At 36.9% G+C, this 6,040-nt stretch overlaps 1 pseudogene; it reads left to right on the top strand.

Moving 5' to 3' along the window:
* The first annotated feature begins 3,501 nt into the window (after positions 1-3,501).
* Positions 3,502-5,588, top strand: LOC132172015 (L-type lectin-domain containing receptor kinase VII.1 pseudogene; annotated as a pseudogene).
* The last annotated feature ends 452 nt before the right edge of the window (positions 5,589-6,040 follow it).

Genomic DNA, 6,040 nt, shown 5'->3' with positions numbered 1-6,040 from the left:
GAGTAGAAAAAATAATATTATAAATTAATAAAATTATAGTATGTTGTCATTGACACAACACACAAGACAAAAAAAAATTATGCCTCCTGGGGATACGTGTAAGACAAGTCCAAGGCCATGGGCCAAGGGGGCAGGCCAGGCGTTAGGCCTGCCAGGCTGCAAATTCGGATCCGGATCTCCTTTAATTAGGGAAAAATTAAAAAGATTTCAATTGAAAAAAAATTGGAAATTCTCCAATTGTTAATCGTGACCCTTCATTTTAAATCTAATGGTCTATAAAATCATTTAAACCTCGGTAAAACAAAAGCCACCATTTAATGCCTAGGTTACCTACATTGAGAAAGATATATTCAAGACTATCAATAATGAAGAAATCATGAAGCGATTCCAATGTATGAAGACTCGTCGAGGACAATTGCCTTAGTGCTAGTCGTGACAAAACAAATTGTAAGTTATATTTACATGTTTTAGAACATAATTAAAATTTTTGTTGAATTATTCACTTATTCGGCTTGTTATATTTTTGTTAAACTTTATTTTTTGTATTCATTTAAAAAAATAAAAAAATAAAAAAATAAAAACCATGCCCCTCGTGGACGAATTTCCTGGGTCCGCCACTGTTTTAACCCCCTAATGTTCAAGAAGTGATAAAGTAGCCCCCAACAAAAAAAACATCGTTTTGCAGTTTTCGTCCAAACTGACGGTTTTGACTAATAGAGTGGCCAAAATACAATAATTTGGTAGTTTGGGGTGCTACTTTATCACTTTTGAAATATTAGGGGGCTAAATAGAAAACGGCTGAAAATTTGGAAGGCTTTTTTATATTTTTCCCAAAAAAATGATAGTAATTCAAAAGTTATCGGGTAGGCCAAAATAACAATTTAGTTCATGCAGTTAAATTCCGTCAAACACTTGACAAACTCCATTAGTTTGCCATGTCAACTCCAAAAAAAATGATGACATGTGTTACTCTCAATAAAAATATGTATATATTAAAAATATAAATATATAAAACTTATAAACTAGTCTTTTTTTTTAAAAAAAAAAAAAGGGGGGGGGGTGTGATGGCCAATAAAAAAAATCAGAACTCAAAATTTATAAACCAAATAAGAAATTAAAACAAAATATATATATATATATATATATATATATATATATATAAAACTTATGAATTAATTTTATTTTTTTTAAAAAAAAGGAAGGGTGGCTGCCAGTTCGGAGGGGGTGGCCACCAAGTCATCCCCAAAGGTGGCTAGGGGCCAAATCTAGTTGAGAGTGACACGCGGCCAACTCCATGGCCTAGAGATTTTTCTAATAAAATAATTATTTAATTTTAAACTCTTCGATTTTGAGTAATATGAGTATTTCTTAATGGAATACGTGGACTCTGGCATCTGTTCCCTTTGTCTTTCCAAACACGCAAGGCGTCTTTCTAGATGTGCAAGGCTTCAAGGGGGTGTTTGGCAAATGGGATGGCCTAAACACTGTAGTTGATGTAGATTGATGTGAAGAAAAGTAAGAATGTTTGGTATAAAAAAAAAATGAAAAAGTGGTATGAAAAAGTGAAAAAGTTTTATTTTGTAGTAATTTTTTTATTTGAATAATAATAAAAAGTAAATGATTTGATATGAAAAGTGAAAAAGTTAGAATGTTTTGATGTTGACTTTTTTGGGAAATGGTGATGAACAGTGTTTGAGCCAACCCCATCCCCATTACCAAACAAAGCCAAGTCTTTCACGTGCCTTCATAATCTAAACACGTCCCAATCGTGATGGCCTTTTAAGATTACTTGCGGCCACCCTTTTCTTTGCCTTTTCTTTCAGATTATGCTGTGACTCTTCTTCTGAAGACCATTCCTCTTCGGACATAAATTATTCTGTCATATCTTGGAGAATGCATGCAACTTGGATTGGCTAAAAACATTCAGGAGATTCTGGATTATATTTTGGAGACAAATTAAATCATGCAATTCTGTAGCCCTTCTTTGACTCTTCTACACTCGATCTCATTCGCTTCTCAATCCTATTTTTGTTAGGAAATTAATCATATTTTTCAAGACTCGTAAAATGTGGAAAAATAAAAAGAATGTGAAATAACAAAAATAAATAATCACACACGACATAAAGATTTAAGTGATTCGGTTTAATAAGCCTACATCCACTAGTAGAGACGACCCAGAAAAAATTCATTATCAAAAGATAGAGTATAAAAATAGTAGCGAAAAAATTACTCAGATCTCAAAACTCTAATACACTCAAATCTCACTATTACACAAGAAAGATTATTCTCAAAATATAATACAAAAGACAGATATACAAACTCTTCTTTTATTGGAAGAAATGGCGGCTTATTTCTATTTTTTTCTCTCACTCTCAGCACATTTTCTTCTAATCACTTATTTTTTGCTCCCAAAAAACCACCAAGAGGAAAAAACACTCTTGCTATCCTTGCACACACTTTCTCCGATTCTCTCTTTTTCTCCACCCTTACCCTTAGGTGCTCACATATATTCACGATTTGACACACCCTCCGTTTTATGTTTCGTTGGTGCTTGAGTTTTGCACTTGTGCGGCTTGCTACCACCGCACTCCTTTTAAGCACACAAAACAAGAGAACCAAAGCATGCTTTTATAAGCATAGAGGTCAGTTGCTGTAGGTAAGGTCCGTAAGGAATCCAAATCCAATTTGAACAACAAAGTCCAATACAAGTCAATAAAGGACTACAAACCCAAGTAGTAGTCGTAGAAGAGCCTCCAACACCCATAAGGAAAAGTAAAAGGTACACGCCTGCCGTGGCTGATTCAACCATTTTATATTGGAGGTCCCGTTATAATTTTTTTAACATCTTAAAAAAAATTTTCACCTTAAAAATTTGATAATTCACATAATATATGCATCCAACAAAATATCTATAAAAGTTTCAAATATGTGCTCAAATTGATATATTAAAAATATAACATATCGACACTATATTAAAAAGACAGAAATACAAAGAAAAAAAATGTTTAGAACTGCACTTTACGAAGAGACTAGAGAGTCTGAGAGAGAGCGTCTTAGAGAATTTTTTTTTTTTTTTTTCAGTGCACAAAAAGGGTTGCAATGGGTTACATTACCGTGGATTAAATGAGAATGCGGTAGAATGGTTACTGTATCTTGGGTAATGGGTAAATAAAATAGTAAAAATAAGTTATTTTTTTATTTTATTATTTTTTATTTTGAAGATGCTTTGAGTTAAAAACAAATTAAATTAAATTAAATGTGGCTCTGCCACTGCACGCTGGGCCCACCATATTGATGGGTGGCAAGTAAGTCACACCTAACAATTTTTTCTCCATTCACAGCAGTTGATAAATCTGCTATGAAAATGTTGATAGATAACGACCCGGCAACCTGTCTTCTGACAAAAGAAATCAAGTGCAAGGAATATCTACAAGGTGACCAAGAAAGTTCAACAACTCCTCATTCAATCCAACACCATCTGCTCGTCTCTCTTTCCATTTTTCTAGTTATCATCCCCCATGGAGGAGCGTAAACACCAACAGCCTCTCCTACTATGCTTTCTGCTGCCCTTTTTCCTCTTCTTCCAATCCATATCGGCTGTTGATTTCGTCTTCAATGGTTTCAACTCCTTCGATATGTTACTCTATGGCCTGGCCGACGTTGAATCTCGTATTCTAATGCTCACTAACAGAACTTATTACTCAATCGGCCGGGCAATTTACCCAGAAAAGATCCCCGCTAAAAACCCAAACTCTTCTTATGTGTATCCTTTCTCAACTTCTTTCATCTTCTCTATGGTTTCTTACAAGAATAATCCTCCCGCTAGGCATGGCATAGCTTTCATGTTTGTGCCCGTTAAGGGCATCGAAGGCGCGCACCCAGCTAATTATCTAGGCCTTCTCAACTTCACCAACAATGGGAATCCCAATAACCATGTCTTCGGTGTCGAGTTAGATGTGTTTAAGAACGTAGAATTCGATGACATAAGCGCCAACCATGTTGGAATCGACATAAACTCCCTCAAATCAAACGCATCACACGATGCCGGGTACTGGCCCGACAACCAAAGAAGCGACAACAGCAGCAACGCTGATGATGAGAAGTCATTCAAGGAATTGAAGCTCAACAGTGGTGAAAATTACCAAGTTTGGATTGATTATTCAGATTCTTTGATTAATGTTACTGTGGCTCTGGCAGGCATGAAAAGACCTCTGAAGCCTTTGTTGAATGCTTCTATTGACCTTTCTGAGGTGTTTGAGGATGAAATGTATGTTGGCTTTACTAGTGCTACCGGACAGTTAGTTGAAAGCCACAGGATTTTGGCTTGGAGCTTTAGTAATTCCAACTTTTCGTTAAGCCAAGAGTTGGTTACCACAGGTTTGCCATCTTTTGTTCTTCCAAAGGAGTCAATATTTCGATCAAAAGGGTTTATTGCAGGAATCACAGTGGGAGTTTTCTTCGTTGTCTGTCTTTCTGCTCTGTTTGCTCTGTTTTGGATCAAGAGGCAGCGAAGGAGAGCTAGGGAGAGAGAGGAAATGGAGGAATGGGAATTGGAGTATTGGCCACACAGAATGACTTACATCGAAATTGAGGCGGCCACAAGAGATTTCTCGGAAGAAAATGTGATTGGAACCGGAGGGAATGGGAAGGTCTATAAGGGTGTTTTAGCAGGAGGGGCAGAGATTGCAGTGAAATGCATTTCGCATGAAAATGATGGGATGAGAGAATTTTTGGCTGAAATTTCAAGCCTTGGAAGATTGAAGCATAGAAGTTTGGTGGGGTTGAGAGGGTGGTGCAAGAGAGAGAAGGGCAACTTCTTGTTAGTTTATGACTATATGGAAAATGGGAGTTTGGACAAGTGGGTGTTTGAATGTGATGACAGGATGATGTTGAGCTGTGAAGACAGGATAAGGATTTTGAAAGATGTAGCTTTTGCAGTCTTGTACTTACACGAGGGGTGGGAAGCCAAAGTCCTTCATAGGGACATTAAGGCTAGCAATGTGTTACTTGACAAGGATATGAATGGAAGGCTAGGGGATTTCGGATTAGCCCGAATGCACGACCATGGACAAATGCCTAACACGACAAGGGTGATTGGGACCGTTGGATATTTGGCGCCAGAAGTGATTAGAAGCGGACGGGCATCGGCTCAAACCGATGTGTTTGGATTTGGTGTCTTGATTTTAGAAGTCATGTGTGGGAGGAGGCCTATAGAGGTAGGGAAGCCAGCTTTGGTAGATTGGGCATGGCAATTGATGGTACAAGGGCAATTATTGAATGCTCTTGATGAGAGATTGAAGGCTAGAGGCGAGTTTGATGAGGAAGAAGTGGGCAGGGTGCTTCAGTTGGGCTTGTTGTGTGCTTACCCTGACCCAAGTTCCCGGCCAACAATGAGACAAGCAGTGAAAGTGTTGGAGGGGAACAATGAGGTTGAAAGTGAGGATATGGATGTATACTTGCTCCGAAAAATGAAACCCAGGGGTAGGTGGTCTGAGATTCCACGAGATTTTGTGTTTTCATCACACCCAACATTTGAAGATGTTAGTAATTGGACCTCAATATACCCACGGTGGAGTTGGTCCATATAAAACTAAGAGTTGTATCTCTTGAAATTAGTAACTTTCATAACCAAGAGTTGTGTCTTTTGGTTGTTTATAAATAACCAATGGGATGGAAGTTAAAACTACAGATTTATTTATTCATTTCAGAATCAGAAATTTTGAATCTCTTTCAATTCTCTCTTATATATATTCTCCATCAAAGAGCATTTAGGTTGTGGGCATATGTGTTTTGTTCTTGTAATAAAACACCACCGTCAAGTTCTTTCAAATCTGTACGTTAGAGACATCACTATAGATTGTAGAACACTTACCAAAGATCCTTATTTGTGAGCTCTAGAAGAAAGAAACACACATAGAACTTTATATTTTTTATGTTTATGTTTTACTCAACATTGGTATCAAAGCCAAGTTGAGTGTTTCTCATTGTATGTATGCATGTGTAAATGTTTTTCTATACATGAGAAATTGCAATGAAACCA

The sequence above is a fragment of the Corylus avellana genome, chromosome 1 (assembly GCF_965113065.1).
Source record: "Corylus avellana chromosome 1, dhCorAvel1.hap1.2, whole genome shotgun sequence".
In the NCBI taxonomy this organism is placed as follows: Eukaryota; Viridiplantae; Streptophyta; class Magnoliopsida; order Fagales; family Betulaceae; genus Corylus; species Corylus avellana.
This window is presented reverse-complemented; position numbering and strand designations above follow the sequence as displayed.